This window comes from Adiantum capillus-veneris, chromosome 13 (assembly GCF_014529385.1).
Source record: "Adiantum capillus-veneris isolate H3 chromosome 13, ASM1452938v2, whole genome shotgun sequence".
In the NCBI taxonomy this organism is placed as follows: domain Eukaryota; kingdom Viridiplantae; phylum Streptophyta; class Polypodiopsida; order Polypodiales; family Pteridaceae; genus Adiantum; species Adiantum capillus-veneris.
Genome location: NC_140943.1, coordinates 105,892,690 through 105,907,501, shown reverse-complemented (window position 1 = coordinate 105,907,501; position 14,812 = coordinate 105,892,690).

The following is a 14,812-nucleotide window of genomic DNA, read 5'->3' as shown; positions in this document are numbered from 1 at the left end:
TCATGCCAAGGTGTAGACAGTTCTCTATGTGAAAGGGTGATCGTGCCACTAAGTCTCTTGGATGGGGACAAAACTGCTACAAAGTGAGTGAGCATATCAAAGGAAGGGCCTCCACTTGATGCCATGACAATCTTGCACGCCTAATATGGTGTGTGGTTGCCCAGTCTTGGAAGGCACGGGGTCCATACATTGTGTCGAACATGGCTACGGTAGCCTCCAAGGCTTCTTCCCACTGACTTGAACTCTAGGCACACTAAAATATTGCAAAGGTTCTCTACCCCACAAAACAACTCCATCACAAAAGTGTGTATCTCTGCTAGAGAGAGTGTAGCAACAGGAAGTGCTGGTGAATGACTCTAGTGGCTGTGGCTGCTGTGGGGGAGTCAATTGCTGAGGGGGCACTGGCTATTAGGGTGGGGGGGGTGGGTGACCACCTCCATGATTTGACTGTTGCAACATGGTGCCTACATTGAAAAAAAACAATATATACCATGAAATGTAAAAGGATGCAAAAGAATTATAATGGGTAAATAAGGTAACCCTTAGACTGTTACAATGTGAAAATTGAAATAGACCCTAAAACCTAAACCATAAACTTGATAGTTCTCATGGATGGCACACAAAACCTATCTCCATAGATTCTAGGATACTTTTATAAATGCGATAGAGATCCCACAGTTTGTAGCAATAGAATCTCTGATGCTCAAAGGGTTCAACAATGATATTAAGATATCAAAGGTGTTTCCCCTTGAATCCTTGGCACCTCTAAGATTTGAGGGTCTGTTTCCAATAATATATCCACCCGATCGTGAGATGACTACCTTGCAAGAAACCGCTCAATGCCATTGTCAACCACCCAATGCTTCCTATTTTGTGATTATGGCATAACAACTTCAAAAGTATGGGAGATTCTATGAGCATAAGGATTTGGGACTTTACAATTGTATGCACAAAGACAAGGGGCTTACATCTATAGAGGACGAGTTCTAAGTATAGCACAACCCATGGCTAGGAGCCAGAGTCAAAGTAGCGCACTTTAGAATTCATGGCTATGAGCCTGCACATCTTTATCCGGCTCTCAATTTTCACCAAACACTTTTCTAGCAACTAGTAAAGAAAAGGAATGCATTGGAAATCTCTCGGTATTTACTAAAAAAACTAGGGTTTTGTCGGTTTGTACACTAAAATCCTCTAAACTTGGCCAGTTTGCATTAGGGTGACTCTCCAAACTAGCTTGGAATTTTTACGTTTGGTCCTTTGAAAATACACTAAAGGCCGATTTTGTGTGAATAGTGTAGTCTAATGTTCACCAAAAACATTTTTAGCAACCTATGGAAAAAAGAAGAGCATTGAAAATAAATCGGTTTCTATCAAAATTTTTAGGAAATTTCTCTTATGAGAATCATCGTTTTAAAAGAAAGAGTTACAAGATGGGCATCTACAATTGTGAGTGGATGCATGGTGATGACGGAAGCATGCCGCTTTCTTTGTTTCTTGCCCTCTTTTTTGCACATGGCACTTTATCTCTTGTGTTGGTCTTGTTTTGTCAACCAGGCCTTGTTGGTATGAAAATTTATAGAGCGGTCATGAGTGGAGGTGATTGAATTGATGGAGATAGTTGCAATACTAGATTCAAGCTCTCTGGTCAGTGGATGTGGAGACTCGGGCAAGTGGCATAACTGCTATTGTGAATACAACGTATTATTTTGCGATCAAATAGTTTTGGGTAGTTGATTTTCTTTTAGGTTGGATGAAACTGTCTCAGTGTTGACTTGAGAGAACTTATCTGCTACTACAATCAGCTAGTGCATGTTGTATCAACAAGTGAAGCATTGCATGGGCATTTGACTTTTTAATGTAACTATGATCCCATTGTACTTATCATAATTTGTAATTCTTGGGAGCTTCAAGGCTAAGCATGTCCAACAAAGTGCTTGCTCCCTGGTGATATTTTTCTTTATTTTGGTTCATATTGCTTTATGATCCATAGCTAGCTCCTCCTTTTGCTTTATATGCCCTTTCGCTATAAGAGGAGTAGTCTATAACCGCTAACATTGCCACAAGAAAACAAAGGAAAATGGAGAGAGAAAAAATTGTTGCACGGCAATAACCATAGCTTATACGTGGTAGTGGTTTGGAAGCAATAAGCACGGTAATAGCAACAGTAATATACCTGCTTCTATTACTGTGTCAATTGCCGTTGTTATTACCATGCTAATTACCGCTAAACGGCCATTCAAAAATAAAGGTGCTCATCTGGGACATCCATAATTGGGTGGCCCAAATGAGAACCTTTATTTTTTTACCTACATAAAACAATGAAACATCAATTGTTTTTTGAAAGAGTATACAAAACAACCAAAGAATTGAAATTGAAATTACTTTACCTTGACAATTTAATGTGCAAAAGATCAACTATTTAAAAAAGTTACAAATAAAATGTAAATAGTTGTATATACATTGTGCCACATTGGGACTTTACAAAAGTTTGGACAAATATTTTTATATCTAATCCTCCTCGTTCTCGTCGTCGTCCAAAGGCACATATGTTTGATCACCTTTACTCTACATAAACCCAAACCAAATTAAACAGTTGTCAACAACTTAAAACAATTGATACGAAATTACTTGTTTAAACTTATCGCTTGTAGTGATCCAACTGCTACGTCAAATTTCTTGCAAGAGATGTGGTTATTGTTGAACAACTATCGCCAAGCATCAAATTCTGTATGGCACTCCCGATACTTGACCATCTCTTTGGTTGGTCGAGTAAGAGTGATATTTTCCTAAGTTAAGAATAACAAATCATCAACTACAATCTTTATAATCACTGATTTAGGTTATAATTTAATCAATCTTACATATTTGTCCTTCCAAAATGCCTTGCCTCTTCTGAGCCATAGTGCTTGGGTGTTTGCCTTGCGCGAGCATCCTATTGTTGCTTGAAGGATGAGCGCGTCGCACCCTGATCGCTCTTATCTTACATTGCCCACTCCCACTCCACGTTTTCCATGTTGCCACTTTGATAGCTCCTGTCTAGATCTCTAACCTGGTTGGATGCTGCGTGTCGTACACTGGAATGCTTGTTTTTCAAAAATGTTTTTATGTAGCCCTCCAACCAATGTTGTGAAAAACGTTGATCGGGGGCATTTGAAAATCTAGCATGCAGTGCGTCCTCAATGTAGCATGCATTATCAGGAGGCAGTTGGTTTCTAAACTTTTCTTATACGTTGAATGTATAAGAATTTGAAGATGGCGTTGAAATGCCCTATCTTCCTTGTGTTGTATCAAAGTCCTCCTCCCCGCCATATTTTACCCTATAGTAGAATCCATGCGTGTATGGCACGAGTGCATCAATATCCTCGTCCTTTGCGTCAGGGGCGGCACGCTCTAAAATAGGGAACTTTGTTCCCTCACCACTAGCAAAACAAGCGAAGTCACAAGATCCACCACCGCTTCATCTCTCTCGGTGCTTGTTGCCTTGAGACGAGCGTCGACGCATGCCGTTAGAGGAAATTCGTCAACGGTGTTCTGGCAAAGTAGGAGTGGAATGGAGTGGCGTAGGACCCTGTGATGCCATGGGAGTGGGACCCTACTATGGAAGGGGAGTAGGACCCTACGATGGAAGGGGAGCAGGAGGATAAGAAGGGGCTGTAGACTGAGGTGCCATCGGTGCGAGGCTTTGGAGGAAAGTAGTCCCTTCCTGACTCCCCCATGGTGTGGACTACAGAGAAAGACCGTAGGTCACAAGTTTCTATGGAGTGTAGCAGCCAAACAATCTCTCAGTCGAATGGAGATACTGGTCCCGTAAAGAGAGCACCCAGTGAGTAGGTTTGGATCAACGGCTGATGGAGGAACCTGAGTAGAGTAGGTGTAGGATGGCCATTCCTGCAAATAACAAAAATAAACCTATGACACTCATGGTTTAGGGTTAACTAGCCAGAGACAATCTTTATTTCTTTGCTTGTTCTCACCATCTCAAGACTCGGGTGCACTGGAGGTGATGTCTACCCTGGGTGGCAGCCCGCCTTGTGATGTGAACCAACAAAAGAAGAGCCAGATGGCTGCTCCCCACCAGGTGGTCTCTCGTCCAACATCTACATTACAAAGAGAAATATGAGATTTAGCTTTCTCCCATAGTCACTCATCTATAAATACGTACACAAGTATATTAGCACACAAGAACATAGTTACATATACATACTAGTAGACCTAAGTATAGGCTAGTAGTGCCAAAGGTCAAGTGACACCTTTTTTAGATATCATCACAGTCTCAACCGTGGTAAAACCAAAGGTACGTTGCAGTAATCCATGCATGAGTGGATCAATGACCACAACACCACAATAAAAAAAAGAGTATACCCAAGAGGAAGCGTCTAACCTTCCGGTGGTATGCTCCCATACTTAATGCCTACATACATGCATAAACAAATATATATGTACACAAGAATATATATACAATTATGTAATGTAGCCATTGTTTTGAGTATTGATAAATAGTTATGGTTGTAATGTCTATAGTTTTGTGTTGTACATAGTGCGAGAGTGGTCGCTACTTCTGTAGAGTGCTATGAAGAAGAGCTTCTTTATTGTGCTTCTTGTGCAGCATCTCTTCACAACAGCTCCTTCTTTCTTTGCACATTGCATGTCTGCCTTCATTCTGAGGTACGATATTGTTAAAATCTATCCAACCTAAAGCCTATTCGGTGGGGAGAAAGAGATAGGAAGAGAGAGAGAGAGAGAGAGAGAGAGAGAGAGAGAGAGAAAGATAGAGAAGCTAAGGAGAAGAGAGTAGAAAGTAATTTATGAGGGTCCATCCACTTCACGTAAAGAAGTAGAATCACACCTGCACTGCGCACACCAAAAATTTGTTGCTCTGCCTACAACCATTGCTCTTTATCTCCATAATTCTTTATCTTCCTCTCTCTATCTACCTCTTTGTCCCGATGGATATCTCTATTTCTCTCTCTCCTTTTCTCTCTCTCTCTCTCTCTCTCTCTCTCTTTCTCAATTTCTCTCTCTCTTTCCCTCTCTCCCTCTCCCTCTCTCTCTCTCTCTCCCTCTTTCTCAATTTCTCTCTCTCTTTCCCTCTCTCTCTCTCTCTCTCTCTCTCTCTCTCTCTCTCTCTCTCTCTCTCTCTCTCTCTCTCTCCCCCCCCCCCCCCATGGACATCTCTATTTCTCTCTCTCCCTCTCTTTCTCTCCCTCTTTTCCTATCTCTCTCTCTCTCTCTCTCTCTCTCTCTCTCTCTCTCTCTCTCTCTGTCCCTCTTTCCTTCTCCTTCTCTCTCTCTCTCTCTCTCTCTCTCTCTCTCTCTCTCTCTCTCTCTCTCTCTTTGTCCCTCTTTCCTTCTCCTTCTCTCTCTTTCCCCAACCCTCTTTGGGCTACTCATTGATGAATTGGAATACCTGGTTCTTGATTTTATGCAGCAAGAAGGCATATAAGAGGTTAAGATCGGAAATACCGTGATCATGCTTTTGCTTTATGCCGATGATGTCGTGCTCTTGGCACATACCTTAGAAGATTCACAAAAGCTATGAGTGTCTTGGAACGCTTTTGCCTAAATAGGGGGCTGATCGTGAATGGATCCAAAACCAAGGTTATGCTTGGAAAGACCCTCAATGACAAAAATCCATGCATTGTATACAACAATGAGCAACTTGAAGTGGTAGATCACTTCAAGTACCTTGGCCTTGAGGTTCCATCCAATCATAAATGGAAGGATTGTGCAATACATCATTTGGAAGCCGGAAAGAGGGTTTATTATGCATTTAAGAACATGTACAATGCTGGAGAGATCAAGTGTTGGGCTCTCAAAAAGTACCTCTTTGACACATTGGTGACACCGGTGCTTCTTTATGGAGTGGAGGTGTGGGGTGGAAGCATCGAGAAGTCTACTTGGAAAGAGTTTGAGAATGTTCACAAAGTGTTTTCTCACCAACTTTCTCCAAGTCAAGACACAAACACCCTACATGCTCTTCTTGAGTCCGGATCGCTTCCCATTGAGGTCTTGGGCATGCAAAGGGTTGTGGAGTACATGCTTAAGACACAACATAGCCCTTAGCATCGACTTCCTAGAATCGCATATGAAGCAAGCCAAAAGGTCCAAAAGACATGCAAGAGCAAAATACTAAGTTTGGGGTGGATGCTTGACGTCAAGAAATGGTTTGGAAGATGAGATGCATGCCACCTGGTCAAGTATGCCTCGATTGACTCCCAAGTTAATGAGGCATTCTTACAATTCCAATGTATCACGGCTTGGGAGAAATCCAGAGGTTCTCGCTTCAGCCATTACACCACACACGTTGCCCCAAACTACAAATCTCTCTTCTTCTCCGAACGAGGTAACCAAACCCATCCCTGCATCCTTGAGCCCATCCCGTTGAGTGCGATCCGCACCATTTCCTCCATTCATCTTAGCTCCCATTCTCTACGCTATGAGACAGGATGTTGGGGCACTGGCAAGGAGTCTCATCAACTTTGCACCTTATACCCTTGTCAAGTGCGAGAGAGTGAGTACCACACACTACTTGAGTCTTAGATTTTGACTAGATTAGGTCCTCTTTTCCCCATATATTCAGCCGTGAGCTCTACCTACATACCTTTCTCTCCCAACCACGATGTGGACTCTCTATTGCGATGCTCATTTCAACCATTTTTGAGCATCAAGAGTCACTTATGACCTCCACTCACACCATGTGACATGTTCATTTGGTCCCATAGGTCATATTTGACCTCCGAGGATGATAATAGAACTCTCTCTCTCTCTCTCTCTCTCTCTCTCTCTCTCTCTCTCTCTCTCTCTCTCTAGCGGGCTCATTGTGAATGGATCCAAAACCAAGGTTATGCTTGTAAAGACCCTCAATGATGAAAATCCATTCATTGTATACAACAATGAGCAACTTGAAGTGGTAGATAGCTTCAAGTACCTTGGCCTTGAGGTTCCATCCAATCATAGATGGAAGGATTGCGCAATGCGTCGCTTGGAAGCCGGAAAGAGGGCTTATTATGCATTTGAGAACATGTGCAATGCTGGAGAGATCAAGTGTTGGGCTCTCAAAAAGTACCTCTTTGACACATTGGTGACACCGGTGCTTCTTTATGGAGTGGAGGTGTGGGGTGGTAGCATCGGGAAGTCTACTTGGAAAGATTTTGAAAATGTCCAAAAGCGTTTTCTCACCAACTTTCTCTAAGTCAAGACACAACCACCCTACATGCTCTTACTTCTTGAGTCCAGATCGCTTTCCATTGAGGTCTTGGGCATGCAAAGGGTTGTGGAATACATGCTCAAGACAAAATGTAGCCCTTTCTATCAACTTCCTAGAATTGCATATGAAGCAAGTCAAAAGGTCCAAAAGACATGCAAGAGCAAAATACTAAGTTCGGGGTGGATGCTTGACATCAAGAACTGGTTTCGAAGATGGGATGCATGTCACTTGGTCAAGGATGCATCGATCGACTCCTAAGTTAATGAGGCCTTCTTACAATGCCAATGTATCACGGCTTGGGAGAAATCCGGAGGTTCTCACTCCAACCATTACACCACACACATTGCCCCAAACTACAAATCTCTCTTCTTCTCCGAGCGTGGTAACCGAACCCATCCCTACATCCTTGAGCCCATCCCATTGAGTGTGATCCATACCATTGCCTCCACTTGTCTTAGCTCGCATTCTCTATGCTGCGAGACATGACGTTGGGGCAGTAGGGAGGAGTCTCATCGACTTTGCACCTTATGCCCTTGTCAAGTGCGAGAGTAAGTACCACACACTACCTGAGTGCTCAGCTTTTGACCGCATTAGGTCCTCTTTTCCCCATATATTTAGCCATGAGCTCTCTGTACATACCTTCCTCTCCCAAGCACAATGTGGACTCTCTATTGCGACGCTCATTTCAGTAAGTTTTTAGCATTGAGAGGCACTTATGACCTCCACTCACACCATGTGACATGTTCATTTGGTCCCATAGGTCATACTTGACCTCTGAGGACGATAATAGAACTCTCTCTCTCTCTCTCTCTCTCTCTCTCTCTCTCCCCCCCATCTCTCTCTCTCCCTCCCCCTCCCTCCCTCCCTCTTCTCTCATTATCTCTCTCTCTCTCTCTCTCTCTCTCTTTCTCTATATATATATATATATATATATATATACACACACACACACACACACATATATATATACGTATATACGTGTATATATATAGGTATATATATATATATATATATACATGTGTATATATATATATATATATCTTCCCTTCCCCCCCCCTCCCCTCTCCTCTCTCTCTCTCTCCCTCACTGCGAGGTAGGACGTTGGGGGCGCACTGGCAAGGAGTCTCATTGATTTAGCACCTTATGCCCTCGTCAAGTGCGAGATAGTGAGTACCACACACTACTTGAGTGCTCAATTTTTGACCACATTAGGTCCTCTTTTCCCCATATATTGAGCCATGAGCTCTCCCTACATACCTTCCTCTCCCAACCATGATGTGGACTCTCTATATTTTTTATGAGTACTTTTAGATGTTTTTTAATTGCATTTTTAAGTCCACTTTTATTTAAAAATAATTGTAGCACTCATTGCACTTCATTCTCTTTGAATTTAACGTCATTTCTTTTTTTAATTGAAATTTAGAACTTTTTCTAATTAATTATTTATTTTTTAGGGCACATATGACTAAATAAAAAAATTATCGCGTGTGTAAGACATTGACTAGGATGATGGTGGCCCCTCTGGAGGGCTTGAGCACAATCGGTGGCTCAAGGAAAAACTCCCTTGTCCTTGCACCAAGTGCAAAAGGGCAATCCCTTATTGAGGTGCATTGCATTGGAGCACGTGGAGAACATTAAAGGGATTTTGAAAAAGCGCTCATAGAGATGAGAGTACCACTCACCCATCACTTGAGGAGGTGTCCCATTGGTCTATGTTCAGGGTTGGTGCACCGGTGGACAAGGCATAACGGCAGAGACAAGAGCTATTAGACGATTTAGGTGCACCACATGGTGATCCTCCCATTAGCTCTGCTTCGACAGCTCCTCTTGTGTTTCAGTCTCACTTTGAGGCACAGGATGAGCACATGTTCGATATGTTGTGTTCATGAGTTACTGGCTCATGAACACAACGGGTGTGAGGAGGATTTCCAGCCCTGCACTCAACGAGCAGCGACAACGGAGGATAGATTGATGGCAAGTGTCTAAACACCTCTTTACGGCAGTGCACAATACTCGATGCTCCAGCAATCATTCAAAGTCCTCAACTTGCAAGAAAAATTCGGTTGGAGCAATTCAAGTGTCGATGCACTCCTTGGGTAAGTTTGAAATATGCCTCCTTAATTATATACCCTTTACTCGCTTTATGGTGCCGCCTCCTTTCAATTGTACTAATATGCTTATTTTGTTGTAGTTTGATGGGCAAAATGTTGCCAAAGATCACCACATGCCTCTAGATCGTCGAAGAGCTGGATTGTATGTCACTGCACTTGGAATGGGGTATGAGTGCATCCATGCGTGCGTCAATGATTTCATGCTATACCGCAATTAGCACACACATGCTACCTCATGTCCCATGTGCAGAGAAGCACGATACAAGACTGGAGTGAGTGGGGTGCACCTACCCCACAAGGTATTGTGACATTTTTCATTAACTTCTCACATTCAACACATGTTTAAAATCAGGTCTATCGTGGAGCTTCTTGCGGGGCACCCCAAACACCTCTCAAATGATGGAATGATGCGTGTCCTTGCCAATTCACCTGCATGGAGGCACTTCAAAACTCAATGTCCAGAGTTTGGGTTGGAGCTTCAACACTTGAGGCTTGGGTTAGAAAATGATGGTGTCAATTCCTTCGGCACTAATTCTACTTCATGGAGCACTTCGCCTGTGGTGATCATCAACTACAATATTCCACCATGGGAGACAACCAAGAAGGGCAATATACTTCTTTCTTTGCTTGTGCCAGGGAAGTACAAAGTGTCAAATATTGACTTCTACCTCAAGCCCCTCATTGAGGAGTTGGAGGAGTTATGGAGAGGCATTCCTAATGTAGATGTCTCACTTGCAAAGGGGGGGAGAGAAGCCATTGTGAGGGGAATCCTTATGTGGACTATGCACGACTATCCTAGGTTTGGAGAGATTTCCGGTATCCCCCTTTTCCTCTCTCTCTCTCTCTCTCTCTCTCTCTCTCTCTCTCTCTCTCTCTCTCTCTCTCTCTCTCTCTCTCTCGCTCGCTCGCTCCCCCTTTAGTTTTGTCTCTCTCTAACGATATGATATGTATGCAGGGTTGTCCACATCGGGTCACAATGCATGTCCTACTTGCGGGACATCATTGATGACAGAGAGGCCCTATGCCTTGCACAAGGTAGTCTATCCAAACAACCATCATTTCTTACCCCAAGGGCATAGCAAGCATAAGGCGCCAACAAATGGGAAGACCCCTCCAAAGCTCACAATTGTAGATTGGGAAACCATTTGGCAAGAGCACTACAACAAAAATCTGGCTTTTTGCCCTCTACCAAAAGATATGTCAAGGTATTCAATATTTTTAAGGCTTCTATATTGGAAGGACTTACAAATACAACACCTCTTGGATCCCATGCACATATTCAAGAATGTATCCCAAACACTATGGGACCACATTATAGGCAAGAAGGACTCTTTGGGTGTGAGGGAGGATTTAAGGCTTTTGAAACATCTCCCTGTCTCTACTACTCCACGTCGTGCTCCCAATGGAAAGATTGTGCTTCCTAAAGCACCATGGATGCTTTCCAAAGAAGAATGAGACAAAGTAAAGGGTACCATTGCTTCTATTTGCACACCAACATGATACATGAGGTCGCTAAAGGGAGCTTTCACAAAAGAAAAGAAAGGTGGAAGCGTTAAATTGTATGGGTTGAAGTCCCATGATTGGCTCAAGATGCTTCAGGTTATGTCCCTCTCCCTCTATCTATATAAAGTTTTTGTGTATGAATTTCTCTCACTTTCCCTTCCCCTAGTTTACATTGTAGTTCGTTCTGCCACTGAGTATGAGTATATGTCGAGACAAGAAAGTCAAGGATGCTATTTTCAAACTTGGAGAGCTAGTAAGGTACACCACAAGACTCCATTCAGCTACACTTTTTTTATGTACACAATAATCTCAACTAGCACTTAGTGTATCCTTGTGTGTTTTCTTGCAGATTTGTGAGCTCCATGGAAATTGATATAGATGCTATCCCTGCTGCTCAAACACTTGCAATAGAATTTGTGTGTACCATTGAGGATGCATTTCCTCGATCGGTCCTTCTTAGTCAAATACACCTATTGGTTCACGTGGTGGAGGAGATTGCTATATGTGGAGTAGTGCACGCACAATGGATGTTCTTTTTAGAGAGGTTTCTAAAGACTCTCAAAGCTTTTGTGCAGCTACAGTATCAACCAGAGGCATGTATGGCTGGAGGGTGGATTGTGGAAGAGGCATTTGTTTACATCTCAGAGTCTTTGGCACAAGTTTATCCTTCAATGCCTCGCATGTGGTCAGACAAGGAAGATGCAAGGATGACTTCATACTTTCCAAGTGGAAAGGGAAAACTACTTAACATGGATATGAATCTATCCCGAGTGGTCAATAACTTTTGTATTCTCAATGCAAAGATTATGGCCAAGTGCGTGGAATTGTGGAAAGTGGCGAAGGCAAGGTGTTTGCAAGAGAGAGAAGCATGGAAACAAGAACACGGAGGAAGGAGGGCACCCCCAGTGCCTAGAAACCTTGCATGTTTTCCAAATTTCATTAATATGGAGTGGATTCATGAGAGCATGACCGAAGCAAAAGCGTGCGGAGAAGACATCACCAAAAAAAAATGGGAGTATGCACGAGGCTGCGTACCAAAGGTAGAGTACTCATATACCTAAACCATACTGTAATTTTTTTTCTTGATTTTATCTTTGTATTTGATAAATGATATTTTCCTATTTTGTAGCACCTTTTCTTTACCTCTATGTGGTCAAAGGGTCGTCACTTTTGTACGGGCCACATTGACGAGAGTAGAACCACCATGGATCGTGCCATCATGGGCAACTTTGACACAAACGGTGATGAAGATAGGTGTTGTGGAACTATTGAAAGGATATTAAAGGTTAATTTTGAACCTTTCATACCTTCATCTTTGAACTCTACAAGTGATTTTCAAATGTGTCTAGACGACATGAGAATGGCCTCTACATGGTGGACTCTAGCACGTGCATCACACAGGGAGGTATGACAATTTAATGTTACCATGAAATTGTGAGCAGGTGAGTGACAACTACCTTTTCTATTCTTATTTTCTTATAGCATTAATTATACCAATGTTACTCACTTTGAGCTTCTTTTTTATAGGTTATCTATAGCCGAGCAGAGTAGAACCATATTAACGTGCACAAAAAAATGATGTCGCGGACAATGCTAGTTAGTAGTGCTTGCTAGCATACATTCGAGATCCAAGAATATGTCCATTTTGGAATAAATGTTCCATAGTTAATGTTAAATTCACTCAACGCCAAGTTCAAACATGGCATATTTTTTAGTTACGGAAGTCATGGTGTAGTGGATGACCGCTGTGTGTGTGTGTGTGTGTTGTGTGTGTGTGTGTGTGTGTGTGTGTGTGTGTGTGTGTGTGTGTGTGTGTGTGTGTGTCTCCCGATGTTCTCTATGCTCTGTGTAAGCCAAGCTCTCTCTCTTTATCTCTCTCTCAAAGAGTTCCACCCTCTCTCTTTGGCTCACATTCTCTCCATGTAGCCCACTTCCTTCCTATCTCATGCATTATGGAAAACTATACCTTGCAATTTGACCTAGTAGTTTTACTTAAGCTGATAAATCACTTTTGGCATGTACAAAGTAGCATTTATATGCATGGTCATATGTTCAAAAATATGTAAATACATGCATTTGGGAGCTTTACAGTGTGGTTTCAAATTCGAAAAAAGATGCAACGTGTACACATTGTGAATAGTCAAGTTCGCGCGCTAGCAGTCGAACACATGTAAATGCCCGGGTATCGGGGCCCTGGATATGGTTTTAGGTGGATTATTTTGGTTGTAGATAATGTTTTTGTGTTTTCTAGAATGTAAATAATGCAAGTGACAAGTGTGGGTACTCTCATCCCGCTCGAGAAGTGGTCAAAAATAGAATTTGGGGATGTGGAAAAGTGATTTGGGTATCGAGGATCAAGCGTGCAAAATTTGGTGAGCTTTGGAGTCCGTTTGGGGTTTTTCCTGTGAAAAATGCCCGCCAGGGGTCAAAACTGGCCAAAACTGGGCAAAAAAAAGGTAAAAAAAGGTGCAAAATGGCTTAAAATTTCCACATCACTCATGGTGGCGTGAGTGTTCCAGCTGAGGGAGGACTTTTGAAGAGGAATATCAACACTTTCACCCCTCTGTGTGTGGGAGGAAGCAGGGTTCCTACAGGTGGTCTAGTGTAGTCTCGTCGCGTTCACGTCCTGTTTTCGAGTGTGTGGAGGAGTGAATGAGAGCTTTTCCCTTCAATTTTGCACTTGGGAGAGTCTATGGAAGTTCTAAGGTTTCCATGGATGTGTGTGTGCAAGGAATTGAGGGAAGAAGGTGTGGATTTATGCAAGACTATGTGACCCTGTATCGGTGCCATTAGGGTTGGCTCTACTCCAAAGAGTCCAACAGAGTGGAGTTTGGTGAAGTTTTTGCAATGGTTTGAGAGTGGCCATTTGTGACTGGAGTTTTTTGGGTTTTTGATGGTTTTTCTTGTATATTTTGGTCACCACCATCAAGTGTGATCTCAAGTGTTGATCACCTCGACTCACCTTGTAGTGTCTGCAGGCAAGCGAGGGCTTTTGGAGTTTGAATTGAGCTTGTGGGTAGAGTTTTTAGGGAGCTTTTGAGTGGTGGTGAGTGAGGTAAGGAATTTAAGTAGATTCCTTGTGTTGTGCTGAATTTTTTGGGTGTGTGAGTGTGCGCACGACATCTTTTGCTCCATCATCCTTTGGCGATCCTGCTGTGGAGCGAAAAGTGCCGGTTGTGCACCCAGAATTTGGATTTTGAGCAGTGATGTACACAAATTTTGGATGTTGAAGGAAGCTTCATGATGGTGGTGCCATTCCAACCATCAATTTTCACAGGTTTCGAGGATGCAGACGATTGGCTTCCATCATATGAGTTCGACTTGACATGTTTATGTCGTGCAGTTCCAAGTGAGGCGCAAAAGCTTGCAGGTATCAATCTGGTGGTCAGAGGTAATGCAAGAGAATGGTTTGAGAGATTGTCATAGGATGACAAAGTGAATTGGGACAACTTTAAGATATGCTTTTTGAAGCGGTTTAAAAAGGTGATTCCTCACCAAGATGCATGGAAACAGGTCACTAGTTTGTTTATGCAAGAGCACGAGTCCGTTGCAGATTTTTGGTCAAGATTTGATGATGCTTGGAGAGTGTGGAAAGATGCTCTATTGCATGTGAAATCCATGTCTAAAGAGGAATTTTATTCCGCATTTACAAATAGCAAAAGAATACATGTATTCACGAGTTCTATTGCTTCCACATGCTCTATTGCATGTGGAAGCCATGTCTAAAGAGGAATTTTATTCCACATTTACAAATAGAAAAAGAATACAAGTATTCACGAGTTTGTTATGACCAATCCTTAAAGTGAAAGTGCAAGAGAAAGAGCCGAATTCCATGCGTGAAGCATTGAAGATAGCATTGCAAAAAGAAAGAAAGCTATGCGTTGCCACAGGCATGAAGTTTCCTTTTTCAATACGTGGTATGGATAGTGTAGATGACCTTTATGTGCATAAAGTCACAGTTGCAGGTGCTCATGCTAGCAAGGATAATAGC